The sequence below is a fragment of the Eupeodes corollae genome, chromosome 3 (assembly GCF_945859685.1).
Source record: "Eupeodes corollae chromosome 3, idEupCoro1.1, whole genome shotgun sequence".
Lineage (NCBI taxonomy): Eukaryota > Metazoa > Arthropoda > Insecta > Diptera > Syrphidae > Eupeodes > Eupeodes corollae.
This window is the reverse complement of record NC_079149.1, coordinates 125,906,160-125,930,803: the sequence shown is the minus strand read 5'-3', so window position 1 is coordinate 125,930,803 and position 24,644 is coordinate 125,906,160. Positions and strand designations below refer to the sequence as shown.

The 24,644-nt window shown below is 34.2% G+C and overlaps 1 protein-coding gene across 2 annotated transcripts in view; it reads left to right on the top strand.

Annotated features, from left to right (window-relative positions):
- The first annotated feature begins 9,784 nt into the window (after nucleotides 1–9,784).
- Nucleotides 9,785–24,644, top strand: part of LOC129949031 (uncharacterized) — a 173,595-nt gene continuing 158,735 nt past the window's right edge. For both annotated transcript variants that reach the window (XM_056060232.1, XM_056060230.1), the window contains exon 1: nucleotides 9,785–11,692. The gene's annotated coding sequence lies outside the window, so the exon portion shown is untranslated. The remainder of the gene's footprint in view (nucleotides 11,693–24,644) is intronic.

The window sequence follows — 24,644 nt, the reverse complement described above, 5'->3', positions numbered from 1 at the left end:
ATACTATTCAAGGTCTCCAGCAACACTAACTTATTTTTTCTTTTTTTTTCATTGCTTGCTTATGTAGATTTTTGTTGGAGTTTCCCATGTTGAGATTCTCAAGAGTCAAGACCAAGTTCCAAGTTGAAAACGACGGACGCTAACCAGGCATCAAGCACTCCACTCCACAGCTTACTGCTGCTGTCATATACCTGACTTCTCTTGGTAATATGACATTGGAAAAGCTTGGAGAACTACGAGTATACAATAAAAAAACAAATTGTAATGCACAACGCGAAAGATTGGATGGTTGGGTGATTATTGTTAGGTTCGTAGATAGGTACTAAGAATAAAAAGCTTGGACTTCCTCTTATTCGTGGAATAATTGTGTTGTTTTTAGCCGGGTCGGTATAATGGTGGTGGTGGCGGTGGCGATGACAGCAATGGTGTACTTACCAATGACGGTTGGTGCCGGTGGTTTCCTAAAGGCTTTTATTTGGAACTTACGATGGATGCAATTCTAACTAACAATTCGTCGTGAAAAATTTGAATCTCTTAAACCGTGAAGTAGAGATCATTATGCTGATTATTATGTTCAAGTTAAGCGTGGATGAAAAAGCTTCATAAAAAAAAAACCAGAAGTAAAGTACCCATACCAAACTTTAACTTAACTTGTTATGTAAATTTAAGTTTTGCAAAATGTTTAATTTATAATAATTTTGCTAAATGGAAGTTTATTAAATTTGATGGCGATAATGATGTGAAAATGGAAGAAATTTGCGTTTATGGCTTTGTGGCACGAAAGACTACTGTAGGTAGATTTGTTTATTTGGTAAATTTAAGCGAGAGGTATTAAGTAAAGCTCGTCTGCGAAGATATTTCAATACCCCCTTGATATTTCAAGAACTACCTTGGATTACAAGACCTCTCTTAATATTTTTAAATTTTCCCTTCATATTTTGTGACCTTCTTTGAAATCTACAGTCCTGCCTTGTCCTCAAGACATCCCTTGAAATCTCTATACAATATGAATTTGTAAAACCTAACTGAACTGAAATGTCAACATAATTTGAGCTAGACTCGTTCAGAAGAGAATGTAGAAAACTCTTTGAATGAGCCAAAACCACAAGACTAGTTTCGCAATAAGTTTTAACAAAGGCATGGTAGTCTTTGTGTGGCACGATAGAAGAAACTTCCAAGACCTCCAGGTTACGAACAGATTTTTTCAACTAATCAAGCACTGCGAAGTTGTCTGAAAAATGCAGATGGCACCTGGAAAATTTGAAGTAAAGAATCGCTGAACTTACTAATCGGATACTCACTTTCCCGTAGCTCTCTAACCGCAAATTACAACAATCAAGATCATTCAAGTTCCAATGTAACACATCCACAAGGTCTGAACACAAGGACAAGCTACAATGGGCTCTCAACAGCTTTGAACAATGGCATAGTACCGGCTGAACTATAAAAAGCCTCATACATAATTACACCAATCTTAAAGGCAATTTTTAACAGCTGTATATATATCTGGTCCATAATCCATCGGCATGGAGAGCAGTGAAAGATGTTTTTATACCAAAATCAGGAAAATAGCCGCAAGTCGACCTATAAGTCTATCATCATTCCTTTTTAAGACCTCCGAAAGATTGATTGATATCATTTTAAGGGCAATTATTGATATAATTCTTCTGGCTATATCTCAACATGCCTACCGTATGTCAAATTGGTGGTAATGGCGTTACACAGCATTAGTAAACAACATCGAATACTCTCTCCATCATAGAGAGTTCACTATGACTGCTTTCCTTGAAATCGAAGGCCCTTTCAATAACTTGGACACATTTGCTCTAACATCAATCAAAAAACCAAGAATTGCCTAGAGTAATTCTTCTATATCGGATGAATCAAAAACAAATATAGGAGTTGGAGAAGGTGCGTATACTCTGAACGACTTAAATTAAGTCTCTCACGCTACGCGGCTAGGCGTTTTCTCAAATGACTTTTGGTGAAACTGTATAAATGACATGCCTTAGCTCAAAAAACCAAGAACTGCATAGAGTAATCCTTCTATATCGGTCTAAACTATATCCAATCCAATCAGTCTATCAAGGGACTCAAACTTGTTTCATTGAGTTTAGAAGAAAGCCTCAAGATTTATGTGGTATCACAGTTGGCTATTAAACTGGCCTGTCCTACTCCATCACGGACAGACACTTTAACCTAAACTAACCTTGAAATTATAAACTGTCTACAACCATATAAATTTCTCATTCAAATAAAAAAATACCCTATATGAGCTAATAGGCTTTTCACACCAAATCTAAAACCAGGTTTTCGCCAAAAACCTACATCGAAAACTCAAATTTTCCCATACATTTTTGGTAAGCCACAAGTGCTCGTAAACCACAAGTTTTATATAAAACCTCTCAAAAAGTAGTAGCAATTCAAAGTTCAACTGAACAATCAAATCTCTCGAAACATTCAGCGCTCAAATTAATGTAAACAAAACAGCTGTTGTCTGCTGTCAAAACAAATATTTCATTTTGAAATAAATTTGGTCGTGGTAAGTAATATTATTTATACAATTTTCTTACAAAATAAGAATTATTTCTTTTTGGTTTTTAGTTACAGAACATGGAAGAGAACAAAAAAACAGAAAAAAGAAAAATTTAGTGGAGCTGCGTGGCAACAGAAAAAAACTTATGGAAAATTTGCCAACGTCGAGAATAAAAGCCCTGGTGACTATTTGCGGCACTGGTGGTTCTTTTATGAACTTAAAGAGTTTCGAACGCTTTTTGATAAGCGAGAAACCGGAATTCACTATGGCTACTGGCGTGATGACCCCAAGACTTGCTCATAGTTCGTAATGACGTTTCCAAGGGATGCGTCTTCCAACTCGTCGCCACAAATATTTTCGACGCTTTCGCTTACTACCTGGAGAAAGACTTTCCGATAACTCCGTTCAATCACAACAATTTGGGAGATATGAGAAAGGCGATAAGTTCATTTGTGCAGGAGAATAGGTATAAAAGAAAATTTCTGGTGGAGACTAACTCACAGCGGGCTAGGAAAATTTGCGCCAAAACATTCCACAATGTGGCAATCGTTGTTCCAGTGAATAAAACCACAACAGTGAGCTATCGCAACTTGATGAACAGCCTGCCAACATCAAGAAGATCCTCAATACATTGGACAAACTTCGTAACAAATCCTGTCAAATGAAAACGTGTAAATTTTCGGTGTGAACGATTTTCAGTCTTTGAAAACATTTTGCGAAAACCTGGTTGTGGGTCTGGTGTGAAAAGACTATAAATAATAATTATCATCACAAGATATTTTGGAATATTGTAAATTTCTTCAAACTATTAGTTTTTCTGTACTTTTGGCTCATATCTGTGTAAAAATTATAAAATGTCTAATCTTTTAATAATAATAATGATACCATAAAAACGGCTTCGTTTAAAAAAGGCCTTAAACCAATTGTAAATACCTGTGTTTTGTTAAAAAATCTATCAATAGTATAGTAGAATTTTACACGAATATAACAAAAACAATATACATAGTATGAATACTACCCATAAAAGTTAAAGTAGAATCTAACTACGGATGGGTTTTTGACATTTATAAGAGTCTCAAATGGATGTTATGTGATTTCGTTCTCAAATATTGGTACAATTGATATTGCATTCGTATCTCGATGGTAGTGTTCGTTGAGTAGTTGTGCATATGGAATCATGTGTTTTCCATTGACGAAAAAAAAAATCAATCTGTTACTGTTGATATTATTTAGTTTTGTTGTACTAACTGGGCTTATTTTGCAAAAATAGAAATGATAATTAAAGGTTTATCTCAGTTTAGATTGAATAAATCTTGTTGGTTCTTCCACCGCATAAGAAGATTTAAAAATGACTTAGTTTGACAGCACTTTCTAAAACGCAAATGGTGTTCGATGTTTCTTATGAAGTTCAAGTGAGATAATTTGATTCTTGTTAAACAATGAAGAACTGAATATCTCAGCAACATATAAGAATACGCATTTTTTTAAATTGATTAAAACAAAACTATATTTTTGTTCACAAACATGCAAATAAACAGACCATAACGCATTATCTCTAAAACCAACTCCTCCACAAAGGTTTTTTTTTCACAAATTTTGAATCTACTTCGATCCCCAACCGGAATCGAGTCAAATCAAGCTCATTTCAACTCTACGAACAAACCTCCTTCTTGAAGTTTTTATTTTATGTCAAAGCAGCAATAATTGTTAAATGAACTATTGTTATAAAATCTCAATTTCCAGATGTTTTCTTACCATTTCCTTTTGAAAATTGTCCATTTTTTAAGTTTTGATTTTCACAAAACTTGCTTCCATTTGTGTGGTTTTTTAAATTATTATTCTGACAGATCTTTTTTAAGTTGTGTCAGTTTTAAAATACAAAAATCTAGCTACTGCCGATGCGTTTTCTTGGGAATTTTCTACTATACCATTTATAGAATGCCAAAAAACACGGGTAATATATTGAAATGCGGTTGTGTCTATAATCACCAATAATTAAATCCCGCTCTCAAATCAAATGTGTTTCATCTTTTATTATCTTTCGATGTCAAATAAACACGTGACTCCCTTATTTATACATTTATCAAGCAATGACAACATGTAGCAGCATCATTCAAGTACAAATTATATACAATATAAAAACAACACAGAACCCTTATTCAAATAACATAACACAAAAATAGTGAAGGATATTTTTCCTAAAGGTTCAAATATCAAAAATATACCTGCATGCACTCCCGCTTGTGTCACATATGGTATACAACATTTTTGTACACTGTACAATCTACATAACCTAAAATTCAACATCAACCCGCATCCTGAAAAACAACATGTATTCAAAAATTCATTATCAATGAATTTCTTCGTCATTTCAATATTCGTTTTCTCTTCACACAATAAATCATTTCGATACCAATTGAATATTTTATGTGAAATGGTTAATTGTTTTCTAAATCGAAAACCTAACAACAACAATGAAATAACAACCATCATCATTATCAAACATCCATAGAACGTTTGTTGTTTTTGTAAATGCTTATATTTTTAATTTGTAGGTATGAAGAAAGATTATGAAACTCATTGTTGCATGCGATTAACGTGCATGACTATGACATTCGCCAAGGCCGAGGTTGAGTCCGATATATTTTGACTTCAAGTCGATTCCCAGTTCCGTCGAAAACAATTTCTTTTATATAATCTGATTCTGTATAATACCACAATGACTCAGAAGTCAGAATCAGAATTGAAATCAGAATTAGAACCATCTCACCGACTCACCGGTGGCGGCGCGCGGCAGTGGTGAGTTTTCCTATAAGATCATCTAAACTAATCTAGTGCTGAGCTGTATGGTTCCACCTACCCAATGGTTGAATTCAACCAAGTATGCTACCTTACCTACATTCTACTACTCGTTAAACAAAAACACATGTCCACAGTCCACACACTCTGAATCACCCTTAATTTCTCGGTAATGAGTCTCATGGTCCAGCGATGTCTTATCGTTTAAAATATATGCAAGTGCATCTAATTGAGTTTCCATATCTTATATTATATATTTTCGCATTTGCATTCGAGGGAGATTGATATTCATCATCGTCATACTGCGGTGACCTTGAATATTGAATGCGATCCAGGGAAACAGAGAAGAAAGAGTGTGAGGTGGAGAGAGAGAGGGAGAAAGAGCATGGCAATTTAGACATGAATCTATAATTACCATCATTACAGCAACAGAGGTTGTATTATAGTGTAGAATCAGTTGCAGGCAACCCTTCCAAAGCTTCAAGCTATAGAGTTGTATGTTAGGTATATAAACCTACTGACATATCTATAGTACCTAACACCACCGCTTGCTTGTTTTGCCACTGCTGCTGCTGCTGCCCTGAAAAGTGTGGATTGCTTTGTTTTTGCATATCGTGTGGTTTTAATTAACGATTCATCGAAGCAAATCATTTTCCATCACCACCTCCGACAATTTGTGTGTTCTCTATGGCAAGGATTGATTTGATGGTTTGTTTGGTGGGAATCTCGCAAGTCTCAACCACCATTACTACTACAACAGAACAGCAGCACCCTTTAGAATTAATTTTACAAACTCTTAAAACTCTTATAGCATTATATACATAGATGGAGACACCAATGTGAACCGATTACAAGACAATGGAATTTTTAAGTTACAATAAAGTAGTCTAGGTTTGACAGTTGCTTAGTGCAAACTTAGCCTTGATTTTATTGCTTTTAAAAACAGCAATCAAGTGATCAGGAAGGTGTACAAAATTTCGATCATTTTAAACTTTTTTTTTGGGTCTCATAAGTTGATTTTGACAGGTGCTAAGTGCAAGCTGAGCTTTATGGATGGGCTCTTTGATTTTATGTCATTTAAAAACCTGGGAGTTTGGAGTTCAGGAAGTTGTACAAAATATCGACCATTTTAATATTCTTGTGTCTCACAATTTGATTTTGCCAGTTTATAAGTGCAAGCTGAGTCTTATGCACGGGCTCTTTGATTTATATGTCATTTAAAACCAAGCCATTAAGTGTTCAGGAAGATGTACACAATTTTGACCATTTTAAATATTCTTGAGTCTCTCAAGTTTATTTTGACAGTTGCTAAGTGTATGCTCAGCCTTATGGATGGACTCTTTGATTTTATGTCATTTAAAAACCTATAGGATTTAGGAAATCAGGAAAGCCTAAATTAGTCGGCCATTTAAAGTATTATTGAGCCTGACAATTTTGACAGGTGCTAAGTACAATTTTAGCTTTACGGTTGGATTCTTTGATATTATCATTTAAAAATCTAAACATTAGGAGTTTAGCTAGGTGTGTTGAATATTCTTGAGCCTCATATCTTTTATTTAAAATCACTATAGGTCATGCATGACTCATGACTCCTTTTGTCATTCCACTTATTTAAGTCAACTGAAGCAACTCTAGCGGTCAAACTATGCAATTAAATTGTGTTTAGCTACATTGTCATCCATTATTTTTCTCTTTTTTTTTTCAAAAACTTGCATCAGGGAGGAAGTAATTAGATGATGAAGTAAGCCACGATGGGAAATTGGAGACTCATATATAGATTGAATTAAGCTCGATTTTGATTCCATTTGTGGTGATGATGATATATGTTATGCTATACAATGCGGTGAGTGATGGTGGTGGGCGACATACAATGCCATCATGTGGACTGGACAGTGAAGCTTATACCTATACCTGATGCATAAAATGTCACAATTTGTAAAATGTGTCAAAAACGTGCATATAATTCTGGTCGCAGGAAAAAAAAAACAAAAAAGAAATGTAAACAAATGACAGGTGACAAATTTGACAGATGATCCTCTTAATAGTCATTTCAACGACAATAACAAACAAACGAATATAACATATACGATATGACATTGAAACAAAACGATTTTCATCAAGTTGAAGGTGAATAATTATTAAGTCGTTAGAAGAATTAAAAAAAAAAAAAAATAAACATTTTGAAAAAAAGTAGTATGTATGTTAAACAATAATTTTATGGCTTACAAAAACGAATGTTGGACAAAATAATCGTGATCGTGATGCATAATTTTTCTTTCATATTGCAAGTATAGAATAAAAAATATGGATTATATATTAATTATTTTATGATAGTTTAATTTACTTCAGTATTGAATTTCTTATTTTATTGTAATTAAATCGAATGAATCACATGTGACGTGGTAATCACATGTGTTTAAATATTATTTTTATAGTTGATACATGTTTGTGAGAAATTTTATTTATTTTTCCCAGACAAAGTGCTTGGTCTGTATTATATAATCGAGATGAAATTCTGACGTTCCAGCATATAGATTTAATTAGTTGTCGTTAGTGTCAAAAATCTTTGTTAATTTAGTCATGAAATTTTGAATTTAACGTATCAAGCATTAAATTCATGTTCTGAATATTCTCTTACTTTTTGAACCTATTAATGATTAGCTGTCATTTAAAATTGGATGACATCCAATGTCATGGCAACTAATGATAGCAGGGTCCATATCACAAGTAATCATATGAATGCAATTGTATTTACATTTAGGAGGTATTCAATCTTCGTATTAATTTTTGTATTCATCAATTCTAATGCGGTCTTAGATTGGTAAATTCAAATTTCCTTCAAAAATTGATTTTTTTTTTCGTGGTGCATGGAACACGATTGCAATGGTTTTTATTTGCCATTGTATTAGTGTAACTTCGTACATGTTAATGGCTGCCATGCTAAACATTTTTTTAAATTTTATAACTATAGGTACCAAGGGGGAGGGGGTTAGTTAATCTCCCGAAAAATCAAGATTGGCACAATTGATTTTCAATCAAAAATAAATCAATTTATTTTGCCACATGATATACAAAAACAGAAGACATCGTGTTTTGACATATCTAGATTAAGAATAAATTGATTTATTTTGCCAATAGAAAACCAACACCCCCATGACATTTGCTTGCGTATTACAGTTTCTAGATATATTTATATTGATATTAGGCCCGTGCAAACGTAGTTCAGCACATTGACAATACAAATACATAATTAATGACACAAAAGAATAAAAATCCTGGTTGAAAAATGCCAAACCTATCAGAAAATATTGTGTAGAAGGGTGTAGCTAATAAAATGTCACTTAAAAGTCATTCAAATTTTTTACAACTGAAGCTAGCTGAATTTTCAGATTAAGTCGAACATTAGATTTCAATGCGATGAATGTCAAATATAAGAATACAGGTACCATCAACTTTGTATCCAAAAAATGTTTCCAAATGTCATTTAAAGGAACCTTATTTTTTGAAAGCTAGGTGGGTGCCTACCCTTTTGAAAACCCAGTGATTAACTTTGATATACATATGTTTGTACTCATGATTTAAGGGGCGGAGCTTACAAAAACAAATTTCCTAGGCATTCCTTACCATAAAACTTGTGTACTTATGCATTTTGATTTAACTGTCAAAAACTTATCTTTATATGTATGTATTTATATGGTAAGATGAAAAACTAATCACAATGTCAAATTTTTATTTAAATACTTAAATAGAACGCATCATTCATCCAAAAAAACTACCCAATTCTGCATCTGGTGATGCACTTTTCTCAAAAGATAAGGAATAAGGGTAACCGAATTCACCACACTCTGTGGTGAATTGCAAATTTTGAATAGATATCTATTTCCACACCTTACACCCACAGCCGCATCGGCCACCCCGTACGCTTTTATAACTTTTCAATTTCAAAAACACAAGTGCCCAAGTTTGCCTCCAGTCAAGCTCCAAGGCTCCTCCATTTCTAATTAAAAAAAAGGTGAACAAAAAATAAACCTAAACAAAACAAAACCAACACAATGAATATCAAAACTATCGAATTCATTTCAAAGTAGAAAACGTACGCCGTACAAATTACGAATACGAAGAAGAGCAAAAACAAAAAAAATAAGCAAAATGCTATTCGAATGCGATTACAACGAAAATGACGCGTTTGACGGATGGCTTGCTTTTCTTGTTATTTTCGGTGTTTATTTTTGTTTTGCTTTTCTATGCGAGTACCATAAGGTAGGTATTTTCTGTTTCTCTGTTAGCACTATTTCTGCTCTCTGACTGGTGTGCTTATGCCTTTGCCTGGCCTGTGCATTAGATAAAATATTCGTCGCGTTCATCGCGCGTCGCGTCGTCGGCGTCTCCATCTCCATCTCCATCACACTGATCAACCCCTAATTTAGTTGGACTTTTCTATTAAGTGTGGTGAATTCAAGTTTATTTTTTGTTTGCTCTTCTTTTGGGCTGTTTTTCCATTTTCTTTAGCATTACGTTTGTGCTTTTTTCTGTTTTGTCTTCAACAGAGACCGCTGGCCCGCTGTTGTTGCCGAATGGTGCCGTGCAGGTTTGGTTGGTGCTGCTTTGCCGCTTTGCTGTTCTGCTAGTGCGGTGTTATGCTGGGGCTGCGGCTGGTATTAGGATTACGTCGTGAATTCCTTTCCTTTGTCGAATGGTATTTCTGTTCTGTTGGTTGCTCGGTGTGGTGAATTTCTTATTTTCTTCACCACCACCTCATCCCGGAACGTCATCCAAGAACCGCGCTATTCCTCTTCTTCGACGTTTTGTTTTTCTTCTTTTTTGTGTCTGTTGTCCACACTTCGTCATTCTGACTCTGTTGCTGTTCTGGATCTGAATCTGAAGCCGAACTGAAACTCAAAAACTGAACTGATGGTTGGTGTTGTTGTGTGGTTGTGGTTTGATTCAATTGGTGGTTGCTTTTGAATTTGCTTTTGCTTCGGCTGGCTCTGCTTCTGCTTCGGTTCTGCTGTTGCTGGTTGGCCTGGCGCTGCTGGTGCTGTGCTGGTGCAAATGGAATATTCTTCGGGCCATCGCGGTGCTGGCTGCTAAATGCTAAATTTTTCATTTTCAGTCGTCTGAGAATCGCCGACGAGTGTGGTGTGCAGTGTAGACATTTAACTGTCAAACAAAATAAAAGCTTTTTTCGCAAAGAAGTGTTAAACTTGAACAAAAACAAAAATAAAAGACCACATGACTGAGAGAGTTGCTCTGCTCGTTATATTAGAAAAAAAAGAGGTTTTTCGTCGGCAAAACAAAGTGTTGTTGAATTTATTTATTTTCTATGAATATTTTATAAATAGACGAGACAAAAACGAAGAAAAACAAAAAAACAAAGAGAGAAAGAGTGCGTTCGCACGTTGAAGAACCATCGTTCATTAATTATTTTTTTTTGTTTTCAAAGTGTTTCCTTGTGTTTTATTTTTTTTTTCTTCGCTGCTTGGTATTTTTTCCGCCTCCTTTTCGTCACCTAATTTGGAAATGTGAAAGAAAATTTGTGTAAAAAAAATTGTTTTAATTAATTTGAAAATAATTGAACCCAGAAAGAGAGAAAGCAAACAAAAAATAATAAATAAATACAAAAATAAGAGAAGTGGTGTGTTTGACAATTTGTCATCATCTTTGGCGTTTTAGCTTCTTGTCATTGTCATTTGCAAGTGGAAATGGAAATGCTGTGAAATTATTGTGTCAAATTTTTTTTTCTCTCTTCTTATCAGTGTAAAGTGTAACCTCACCCTAAAATACCAACCTAGTGCATTTCACATGTTTGCACTTGAAAAAGTCTTCCAAATCCAACTATCCAACTGATAATCATCAACAAAATTTCATGTTCTTGGATTATTTAAACATTTTAAACCTAAAAATTGAATTCTTATGGATTTTTTAAGTATTTCTTCTTCAAAACAAGATAAGACGGAAATACCTAATTTTCTATGTTGAGTTCTTAAAGAGTGACGTGATATGTAGACAATTCTGACGGGAAATACATTTTTATTCCTTTCATTTTTGTTCCTTTTCTTAATTCGTAAAGTTAAGACAAAAGTTCTTTAAATTTAGTAATTTGTGGTGAAAAAGTGCGTTTACTATTAATCAATCTAAACAAAAAAAATTCTTCCAATAAATGAAAGAGAATAAAACAACTTGTTGAATTCGAGCTTTTCAATAAAAACTAAGTGGAATTTGAAAATATTTTACAAATATACCTAATTGAATACAAACAAAATAATTTAAAAGAATCAAAACGTTTATTTTTTAATAAATTAAATAATTTACCTCAAAAAATATTATTCTATTGGATTATAACAATTTTAACAATTGGTAAGTGAAAATTTCAAGGAATACTTGTGAATGAGTGACAATTAGGTTTAAATTTGAAAGGAATTTTTGAAAATTTAAAAAAATCTTTACTTTTTCTCCTGGGCGCCATTTGTTTAATTTTTGAATTGAGGACACTTTTAATATTGCTTTCTTTGATATTTTATATAATACATATTTCAAGTAAGAAAACATATAAAAAGAATAACAAATCTCAAAGGAAATATCTATTTTCCATTTGATATGTTCATTATCTCCCGGGCGCCATTTAACAGACCAATTGAATTTACTACATTTGACACTTGTTGATAATTTTTTAATTTTGAAATTCACTTTGTTTGAATAATAACTGTGTTTATAAACATAAACTAAACTAGATGTAAACAGCTCTTAAGTAATTTTCACTGTAATCACCTTTCAAAAGTGTAATGGGGGAATTTGTTCCTGATTGTTTGCCAACATCAATAATAATTCAACCTTTTTTATCCAAATAATTTATATCACATCATTTTGATTTGTAATAAATAAAGAATACAATCGATTCATAATCAAAATGCAATCCATGATGAAATGAAGATAATATTATTTATGTGCACATTCTTATCTCGTAAAATTGAACGTGGCTTCCGTGTTGCATAAATATAAATTCTTAAGACACTGAGAATTTCAATATGTGCATCTATCTATGTTTGTATTTGTCTCTATTGTTAATTTTATGACGATTGTTTTTATGCAATTATTTTATGGCACGCATGAATAAATATTTTTACGTGGTTATCTTTCGTTTTTTGTTTGCATAATTACGAAATTGACATTTGATCTAAAATGAAGAAGTGCCTCTTTATTGCAAAGATGACAACAAACATTTCGAAAATCTCTGACCCACCATAAAAATGAACGAAATAATCACTTTCTAAAGTTTAGTACTTATGAAAGTAAAGAAAACTTAGTCATTGCAACATTTCTGCACTTATTTTTGTGTGTGAAATAAGAAAAATCATTGATACGCATTTAATTCAAAGAGAACGTTTCATGGTCTATTAGATTTATATTATTGACCACCTGTTTGAACGCAGTAAAAACTGGTTAATGAAGCTGAACTGCTTGAGAATAATAAATACAGATGACTTAAAAATTTAAGAATGGAAAGCTTTTCCGCATTAAAGAAAAGAAAAACAACAAACAATCGTGATCTTATGCGAAAGTTAAGGAATTGTTTCGATTATTTTTTAAATGGTAATAATTACCAATCATAAAGATTGATTTAAAGTCACTGTTAGAAAACCAGAAATGAATAAGAAAAGGAAAGAACGATTTTTCAAAAACTAAGGAAATCAAAGTATTTAAATGAAAAACACTTTTTGAACGTTGGGCGCCACTTAAGAGAAATAGTTTCTTATAATGTGGACATTTTTTTTTTAGGAAGTTATTTTGGAACTCTTCGAATCACTTTTGTTTAATGAATATACAAACAAAAGTATTAAATGAGAATTTTGATTTAGAGCGTTGGGCGCCACTTAAGAGAAATGAGTACAAATACTTTCTAAAACTGCAAAAATGTAGTTTTTGTTATGAAGACATGAAATTGGTTTTGAATTATTCGAATTACCTTTTACACTTTGAATAAATAAGCAAAACAATGTTTTGAAAACAAATAATTTTAAAGCGTTGGGCGCCACTTAGTAATTTTTTTGTATCTATTAATTTGTTAGAAATAAGAAGTTATTTTGAATTCTGCAAATCGTACTTCACATATTATTCTCCACTAAAGTTGATAATAATAATTTTAGTGCATATAAAGTTAATTTTAAATTATTCAAATAATGTTTCTCATGTTGGGCGCCACTTAAGAAAAAAGCGTTGGGTGCCTATTAACTCATTGATTATTCTACATATGTTCACATAGTAACTTACATAACAAAGAAGCAATAACATTTGTTTTTGTTTCTAACTCATTTTCCTCAAACATCAAGCACTAAGATACTTAAAAACTTGCTTAACTTACTTTAAAAAAACATTTACCAGCCAAAGAGAACCCACACACGAACCAATATTATACACTAGTCTATAATAGAGATAGATATAATCACCTACACCAATTCTTATCGCTATCTAGTCGCTTATTGCTTGCTCAAGTCAATTTGACCATATCAAGTCTTTCAACTTTAAAACTCTTATCACAAAATATTACTGGCAATTTACCATCACGATTCACAAACATAAAAGAAAAATATATAAATTTTCAATTCCTCAACAGTTGAGTAATATGAGCAGCTACAAACAGAAATACGAAAACCAAAACACTCAGCAATAAATGGTGGTGATGGTGCTCCAAGTGCCATAGCCAGAGCCATATTCCAAAAAAGATAAGAAGCCAGTCAATCTCTGAGTCTGAGTCCATATACCATAAGCTGAGCATGACGAAACCAAAAGAATCTCTGTGCCATGGAAAAGTCAACCAACTTGAAGAACCGAATGTATACATGTACATTATACGCGAAGAACCTACATATGCCATATCGGCCCTCCCGAAGTAGGTACCTAACCTACCATTGCCATCCATCGGAGATACAAAAATATATGAAACGCGAAGCGAAATAAGAACGATAAGAGTGTGCGCCGCGCTGAGGCCGCCGACGACGATCCATTCTGATGGCCCTAATCTTCTCCAGACTTTGACTCTACATATACTATTTGCTGTTGCTTTAAAAAGCACTTGCTCTGGAAAAGAACACTTTGGTGACAATGCTATATTCTTGGACTTGCGACTCGCTGTTATATGACATCTTATCTCCTCCGCCGTTTGGAACGAAAGAAGTATGTAATGTTTGCGTTGGCCTGACTTCTGTTTTGAGAGGGTATAAAAGAAATCTTGGAGGAATCCAAAAATTTCAACATTAATCCATCGTATTATGATTTCTCAAGAACACACAGTTCCACAATTCCAACTCTCCAAACCATCAGAAAAGAAACTTACTCTCTTCCTCTTATCACATTTTTGTGATTTTGGGTTATTTTGGTGGATTTTTATTTGTTTTTCCGTTTTTTTTTTTTGAGTAATGGAATATCTGTTCTGTTATGTCTGTCTGTTTATTGCTGTATCAAAGAACAATAAAATAAACACAACGTATCGAAGAAAAAATTCCGTTGATGATCTGCAATAAAAAACAATTAAATTCTTTTTTATTTTTCGCCATCATTGCGTTCTATTGTTATTTGGACAAATTTGAGGTTTTCGTAGATTTTTTTAAAGGTGAAAACAGATTTATCAATTTATAGAGATGAACCTTATCGAAACAGTAGATATATCTCCACAATAATGGGTGTTTTCTTTTTAAAGGTAAAAAACATTAAGTTGGAAATACTATTTTAACTGGTGGCCATTTTGACAGATGTCAACTGATTTATTTTAAGTTTGGTTTGTCATTTCAACTACCGCCTTCCTTTCTTAAGTTTCAGTCATGTTTTTGGAGATAAAGCTGACAAACCTTGAACATCATTAAATTTTGTTTAAAAGGCTGATGACATCTACTAATTCTGTTTGTATTGAAAATTAATAACGCATTTTAAGTTTTCCTTCGTTAAAATATTTTGATATTTGACACTAGTGAGGTGAATACGGATACAAATTTAAAAATAACCTTAAAATTCTTGACTGTTAGTTAAAAGTTGACAGTTACAAAAAAGTCCAACAATAAACGATGTGTAAATTTTATTCTTTTGACGTTTCATCATTTTATCACGCTTCTTATGGTAGCGTTCAGTTCAAGAAAGAGAATTTTTTGTTGTCTGCCATCGAAGTTGACTCAACAAATTGAATTTATATTTGATATTTGACACTAGTGAGGTGAATACGGATACAAATTTAAATATAACCTTAAAATGCTTGATTGTCAGTTAAAAATTGACAGTTACAAAATTCAAACAATAGACGATGTTCACATTTTATTCTTTTGACGTTTCATCATTTTATCTCGCTTTTATTGGTTTCGTTAAGTTCCAGAAAGAGATTTTGTTGTTGTCTGCCACCGAAGTTGACTCAACAAATTGAATTTATATTTGATATTTGACATTAGTGAGGTGAATACGAATACAAATTTAAATATAACCTTAAAATGCTTGATTTTCAGTTAAAAATTGAAAGTTGCAAAAAAGTCAAACAATAAACAATGTTCAAATTTTATCCTTTTGACGTTTCATCATTTTTTCTCGCTTATATTGGTTGCGTTCAGTTTAAGAAAGAGAATTTGTTGTTGTCTGCTACCGAATTTTTTAAAACTATATCTCACCTAAACTATCCAACTCCTTCCTGCTTTTAACCATAAAATATGAGCTTAAAGTGACCAATGAAACATCATCTTTCAAGATTGTAGTCTTAAAAGAGATTTGACAACACCAACAAACCTATGAAGTTAAATTTGGTAACTCAAAACTTAGCTTATTGATGTTTCTTAAAAACAAACAATATATATTTTTTTAGTGTTGTTGATGATTTTAAGATTCCTTCCGAAAGACACTTTGTAGTCTTCTAAAGTCTTAATGGGTTAACACAATAGGATAACAAGTGGCAATTGCTGTCAAGTGTGAAAATATTAAATAACCACAAATGCGATAGTGTCTACACAATGTAACACAGCCGTAGACATATTTGTTGACAGAACTTCACAATTTGGCAACTTTTGACTTTTATCTGCTGCATTTTTTACATATTTGACAATATTGAATCCTAAACAAACTTTAAACTTTGAATTAACGTACCAACTTTAAATATTTTTATTTTAAATGCAACGCTGCACAAATTTGTTCCAAAATGCGAAAATTATGACGTTTATTTTACTCTTTTTGACAGCTAGTGGAGCTGTAGCTCTGATTTCAGTCGTAGTACTTTATTGTGTTCAGGTAATAAAACGGGAAACAAAATGGAGGGCTGTTGTGTTACTTAAAAACGTTAAGTTTATAATAATTTAATGTCGTTAAGTAAATTGCATAAATACACTTACTGTAGCGTTTTGTACCTTAAAATGTTGACACAAATTTTACCTCCAGAATCAAGATTAGATTACGTCCGAAGAAGCCATGGCTGTCATTTGCCGAAAATCATACTAAAATTAAAATTCCAGAAGATTAACTTTCGAATAAAGCAGATTTAATGTAAAATTTAGAAAACTCATCTTTATTTTATTATAAAAAAAACACCCTTTACAAGAAATCATCTTTAAAACAAAAAACAGGAGCAATTTCTTTAAAGAGAACAAGAGGCAAGAAAAATTCCTTTACCGTTGTCTCTGACTGTGCTGTCACTGTAAGATGCGATGTGTTTGCTGAGTACACACATGTGATAAAACAATATGTCCCATTCGCGTCCCTTCGTCTGGGATACTCCTCCGCTTCGTTCTTCCGTCATCCATCGACCGTCCGCCGTCGTCGTCGTCCGTCATCATCCTCATCATCAAGTTCTTCAAACTAAAAGATAATTTTTTGAACGAAAGAACGAATTTGATGACAGATACTCACTTGTGTGTATTTCATGTCAACAAGTGCGCGACACAAAACCCAACCAATACTTACTATGGGGCCCAAACTGCGAGAATACATTGTGGGTCACACAATAAACATATAGCCCGTCGTAGTAGTTCCTCGTTCCTAGGTAAAAACGCTCACTCTATCTTTTCTATTTTTCCATCTAAACACAAAAACTTTGTTAGAGGATTGAAGATTCAAGTGACACAGGGGCATCGTTGTCGTGGTCGTCGTTTAGGTAGAGCACACACTCTCTGTGTTTTGTGTTCTGTGTGACAATGAATCCATAGTGCGCATGAAAGGAAGGAGATATAAACGCTCATTAAACACCGAGAGAGCGAGAGAGAATATACACAAAATAAATATAAAGAAAGAAAAAGTAATTTGCTGAAGTATACAGTGGATATACCTGTAGTTTAGTTCGTATACATAGCTTTGAATTTAGGTAAAGTATCTAATCTATTTTATCTGTGATGTTGATGGACTCAAAAACTAGAACTATGTGGTCAAAATCAACTGATAAAATAGCACACATGGTGTGTTTTTTTTAAATAGCGTATCTGTGACTGTGACTAAGTTAATCTAAATTAGAATTGTTTTTTTTTTTTTTATGGGAAATGCATTCTTATAGATTTTAACTAAAAAATGGAGCTAACTGATGATTGGTTTTGACAATCGCGACAAATTTGTTTATTTTTGTTTTAGGCTCACAAACCAATTCGCATAAAATCCCAAATATCCCAAAATCCCAAAGCCCACCGAAAGAGATTTAACAAAGTAATATGCGGACTTGTAATGATATAATAAATAAAATTATATGCCCGTAATTTAATCACACGGATTTTCAAAATCCCACAAAATACTATATTCATACGATAATTCTGCACGATGGTAGGTTGTCAGATGATTTTGAAATCCGAAGCGAAATCAGACAGGGCTGTATTCTGTCGCCAATATTGTTTTTGTTGGGGATGAGCGATGTACTGTGCTCAGCTCAAGATCCAATGGACTTTGAAATCCTATTTAAAGCATTTGGATCCCATAGGACCATGGATCTCCATCAAATGACAACAAGTGCGGAGAGAGAAGCAGAAGTTGTGGGGCTGAAAATTAATTCCGGCAAAACAAAAATGATCAGCCTCGGAACCCGACCATCCTCTCAAATAAATATTTTCTCGCAACAGGTGGAAAAAGTGGAGAGCTTTCAATAACTTGGAAGCATCGTTTCCATCGCAGGCGGAACAAGACGAACAAGCAAAAGCGGCTTTCGGTATGCTGTGAAGAATTTTGAGGAATAACTTTATCAGCTTAAAAATACAGCTACGACTGTTTCCCACAAATGTCAAATCTGCACTTGGAAGGTTACTTCAGCCATAACAAGAAACCTTAAAACCTTTGTAAATAGGTGTCTTCGTAACATCATAAGGATTTTCTGGCCAAACCGTATTGCAAATGAGGTCCTTCATAGGACAGGTCAGGAACCTATAGAATCTATTATACGAAGACGGAAGTGGCAATGCATTGGACTAGGCAAGAGTTGGGGGGCTCCGAAACACATCTCCGGAAACCGTACACGATGGCGCGTAGGCTTAGTAGAGGCCCTATGCCCCTTAAGGGGTCTCCAAATGACTTAACAGGTCTGAGGAGCTAAGTAAGTAAGTAACCCATTACCTGTAGATAATTCTTCATTTCGTTTTTTGAACTTAAATTTTATCAAAATTTCTTTATTTTTGTTTTTGGTTAAGAAACGAATCCACCTATATTCTAATATCCCATAATTTTGAAGCCTACAATTTAGAACCCAGAATGAAGATTCCAATATCCCAGATTAATCTCAAAAACTCATAAAAGCACACTTCCACCAAACATAATATTTATAAAATTAACTTGTCCCAAAAAATCAAAAATTCCAAAAAACTCAAAACTACAAAAAAAAAACAAGATAATGAAAATCCCAAATTTCACAACAGTCAAATAAAACTATAAGATCGTTAGTATTTTCATTTGCTTCATATGTCCCCAAAAATGTGAGTTTATTAATATAAATAAGTCGAAAAGCTTAAGAACCCAAAAATTAATTGTTAATCCCCAAAATGAATAATCCCTTCAAACTTTAAATAGCCAACCGGTTAACCGGACATCCATAATCCCAAAAACCTTAAAACCAATATGAAAAATGAAATCCCTCGAACGTTATATATTTCAAACTGATAAAAGAGTAACACGGAACATTCGAGTTGAAGGAATAATACAATGCGGCTTCTACTTTTACCGAACAAACATAATTTCAAATACTTTAAAACCATATTTTTAAATCAGAAATCATATAAAATCAAAAGTTTAAAATAAAATGTTTAAAAAAAACATTTAAGTGGTAAAAATACAATATTAAAAGCTAAATTTAAAAACAACTTTTCCAAGATAGTGAATATCCATAGTAAGAAATACCTTAAAATCCAAAAACCCGAATAACCCCTAACTTCAAAACCCATAATTACAAAAACCGAAAAATATTAAATTCAGTTAATGTTAAAATTGATATAATGAAATGGTTACTTCAAGGCAGTAATTTCAAATTACAGAACTATAAATTGAGCTTTCTTTAAAACCCTAAATCCCAAAAAAATCAATGTCCCGGAAACAAAATCCCAAAACTTCAAAACTTGATGTAGCATAAATAGTAGTGTCTTGTTCGTGGCTCAGAGGGCAACAATAGCTAAACCTAAAAATCCCAAATGAAAATCCCCGAAAAATCGAATATCCCCAATCAATAATATAAAATAAAAATTAAAGCAAAGAAAAGTCTATGATATTAAAAATGTATTTAAAAACAAGCTTTGAGTTAAGCCAACCTTTTAGTTTGTTACAGTAGTAAAAATTTGCAAGGTAAAGTATTCCTTTGAAGCTGCCTCAACTTTTCTGGATAGGCCTTGCACTCTTCTGCGAAAGAACTCACGTGGGTATATGCATAACACCACCATCTATGTTAAGGAAAATTGTTCTTTGAGAATGTGGGAAGCTGTAATTGGTTTAACGAGCGAAAGAAGAAGTTTTTTAGGGATCATCTGGTCTAACAATCACTTTAAGCTCACCTTACACTCTATCTTTATACAATTTAAATTGTATACTTTCTCTCAAAAAAAGTTGGTTTAAAGTTCAAATCCATCTATGATTGATTTACATTCTTCGTTTAAGATCTCGCCTTCATCCAACACCAGCAAAATCCCATCCAACACGAGTACAATAATTCTCCTCTTCATCACAAACAAAAAGTGAAGATATGCGGTATGCGGAAAATCTATCTAACTAAATCTATTCTATGCAAGTTGGGAATATCTTGTTTTTTCTTTCATTCAAGCAAAGTTATATACTTAACGTATCTTGTATTGTATACATTTTAATGTATATAGTACATTGATTTGACAAAAGTTCATTAAGGGTTGTTAAACTTTCACCTCGAGACACTTTGTGTGTTGGGTGACAAGTTTATTTGTTATGCCTCGCCTAGATATTCTACATACGTTTCGTTCCTTATTTATTTTGTATTTTGTGAGTGAGTGAAAATTGTGCCTCACTAGACAATAACACCGCTTTAGATATTTTATGCATCTATATTCGAATGCATTTGATAGATACAAATATGTATATAATATACACTCGTAGTATATGGAACAAAAAATACCATGGTGGAGTGCACGTTATATATACCGCCGACCGACGTTATATAGTTTGTTTGGGCCTAACGATACGCTATACAAACGACGAACAACGTCACGAAGACGAACATTGATGGTTGTTCTTCATACATCTGTTATAAAGTGTATCGTCGTTATTTTAATTTATATTTTCTTGTGTGATAATGATTTCCTTTTTTCTTTTAGTGTCGTGTTTATCGGTGGAAAGAAGGAGCAGCATTAACAACAACAAAAAATAATAACAAGGTTTTTTCTTTTCTTGTATAGCTCAGGGATAAGACGTACTCGTTTTTTTTCTGAACCCAAGACTCCTCTTTTATTTAAAGTGTGAGAACGAACAATTTCATTAAATTTCTTGAAGGTTAAGTTATGCTGATAGAATATAACAATATAAGAGAAACGATGTAGGCATATAATAGTAAGGATCCTGTGTCTAAGGTAATAGCATCATTCCATTCATTTCATAACCTTTTTAACCATTTACCAGTTAAGTACACAAAGAAAAATCATTTTGATTAAATATTTAAGAAAATAATTGAAAGCCCCGCATTGGGCGCCATTTGATTATTTTTTTGTTTCGATTCTAAAGGAGTGGAATTCTGACTTTAATGTATAGTAATCGTGAAATATTGATTTTGAATTGAATTTTAACGAATATGACAACAGCTAAATTATGCACTTTAAAGAATTTAAATGTTAAGGTCACTTCATTTGATTGCTTCGCTTCCACTGAAGTAATTTTCTTTCTTACTTTACTTTAGTTGGCTCTACAGCGCATTGGGCCTCAAGTAAAAACTTTCGCCAGCTTACTCGATCTTTAGCTTGTTGCCTCCAGTTTCGAATACCAAGTTCACGTGTATCGTCCTCAACTTTATCACTCCACCGGAGATGAGGCCTGTCTCTGCTTCTTGTTTCCTCAGGCTTGGTGTTGAATACCTTACGGGCTGGAGCTTCGATGTTTATTCGCTCGACGTGTCCTAGCCATCTTAAGCGTTGTACACGTAGGTTTTCGACCAGTGGCTAGTCGCTGTACAGCTCGTATAACTCCTGATTAAATCTTCTTCGCCAGATGTTACTTTGCCTGCTGACACAAAACGGACCATAGATCGTACGCAGAACCTTCCTCTCGAACATACCAAGAGATCCTTCATCCGCCTGGGAGAGGGTCCATGCTTCTGCAGTATATAGCAAGACTGGGATGATTAAAGTTTTGTACAATGTTTCTTTGGTACTTCGCGATAGGGCCTTATTCCTCAACTGCTTACTTAGGCCAATGAAACAGCGATTAGCAAGGGTAATTCTGCGTTTGATCTCCACGCTGATATCGTTTGCAGAATCAACAGCAGTGCCCAGATAAAAAAATTCGTTTACCACCTCAAAGTTGTACCTGTCAATTGTCACATTTTGACGAAGCCTACGGTGTGAATCGACTCTATTTGACGACAGTAAATACTTCGTTTTGTCCTCGTTAATGTCAAAACCCATTTACTTCGCCTCGGAGTCTACATTAGAGAAAGCACCCGTCATTGCTCGTTTGGTTCTTCCCATAATGTCGATGTCATCTGCTTATCCAAGATATTGTGTGGATTTTTGAAAGATGGTGCTACTTGTATTGGAGTTGGTGTCGCGCACCACTCTTTCAGCTCGTCGAAGTCCTCTGGTGGTTTCGAAAGTTTCGGTCGAGTCTATTCCAATTTTGACGCAGAAACGAGCATTTTCAAGCGTCATACTGATGAGTCGTATCAGTTTGGTAGTGATACTAAAACTCAACATGGAACTGTATAGTTCGTTCCTGTTTACATTGTCATAAGCTGCTTTAAAATCGATGAAAATATAGTGTGTTATGTTCTTGGGTCTTTTTCAGGATTTGGCGTAGAGTGAAAATTTGATCGATGGTAGATTTTTCAGGCCTGAAACCACACTGGTAAGAGCCAATTAGTTCGTCAGTAAATGGCTTCAGGCGTTCACATAATACGCTGGACAAGATCTTGTACGCGATGTTTAAAAGGCTAATGCCTCTGTAGTTGGTGCAGAGAAGGCGGTCACATTTTTTATGGATTAAGCAGATGGTGCGTAGTTTCTACTCGTCGGGCATGCTTTTTTTCCAACCAAATTTTAGTAACTTAAAAGGCTCCGCCTGCAGCCCGTCATCACTGGCCGCTTTGTTCGACTTCAGCCTGGTAATGGCTAGTTTGATCTCACTCTGGTCGGGTGGGTGGAACTCCAGATCGTCAACCAAATGGATTTGACGTGGCTGATCGCTGGCGGAACCGTTGACTTCATCACCATTAAGCAGCTGGTTGAAATGATCTCTCCAGATTTTTAGCATTGACTGCACCTCGACTACGATATTCCCCTCCTTATCTTTTCTTCAGGGCGGCTAGTATCTCCCGTTGTTTTCTTTTTGACTCTTTGGCTTTGTTTGCCTGAGCACATTCAGAGTGAAACCAGGGGTTCCTTTGTGGTGGCTGTGAGAAACCTAGCACCTCTTCTGCAGCATTAATGATGAATTGTTTGCAAAGCTACCAGTGGGTTTCTGGGCACATCTCTTTCGATGTAGGGTATCTCGCAAGCTCTAGGGATACTAGGTCGGCAAATGCATTGGCGGTATCCTCCTGCTGCAATCTTTCAACGTTGAATCTTCTCCTCGAGGTTGTAGTTCGCCTAAGAGCTTCCATGGATATGCGTACGCGCAGTTTACCACCAACTGGATAGTGGTCGGAATCTATGTTGGCTGATCTGTACGTACGAACGCCAAGTATTCTAGAAGAGTGTCTTCCGTCAATAGCAACATGATCGATTTGGTTGCATGTTCGATCATCGGGGGACCGCCAAGTACCTTTGTCTATATCTTGGCGGGGGAGTCTGGTGCTACTCAACACCATGTTTTTCTCGGCTAGGATGTCGATGAGCCTCTGTCCGTTTCCAGATGTGATGACGTATAGGCTATGTCTTCCGACCCTCCCATCGAGTAGACACTTCGCATAGAAGAAATCACAGCCTTCAATCTTCCAACTGACTGGCCCATTTCATCGCATCTCCTGGAGGGCTGTCATATCATCTTTGATTTCAGCGATGGCATCGGCAAGCTGCTCTGCTTTGCGTTCTCGGTTGAGTGTACGCACATTCCATGTACATACATATAAATCGTTTTCCGGGTTTCGTTTGCGGGGGGGGGGGGGGTTGTCAACATTATCAGTCCGTTCATCCGAGGCTATTACTTGTGTTTTCATCACATTTTAAAATTTCCTTTCATGGCCGTCTTTTGAGGCCTCCGCAGGACTGAGATCATTAGTGCTGGTTTTTCACAGCGGTATCTGGATATTTGCTCCCACTTCCTGAGAAGGTAACTCAGGTGACCTTTGTTGTGCTGTTTAAATCAAAGTAATTCATCCCTGATAAACTGTTTCGTATTTTAATGGTGTAATGATGGTTTTATATTGCCTACGTTTGTTTCACATTGGGCGCCACTTAAAAGATTGAAAGATTGCTTAATTTGATCGATTTCTAATTGAAATCGTTGCAAGATATTATCATTCTTTTGACAAAAAAAAAAATAAAAAAAAGAATGCATTGGGTGCCATTTAAGACAAAAAAAAAAAACAAATCACCATGATTTCAGTATAATTTTAAGCAGTTGTTTCTTTTACCCATTTTGATAAAAATCACGGTTTAAGGAAAATTCACAGAATATTTAAAAACGAGCTGCATGGCTGTTGTTTTGATGAACCATCTTCTAA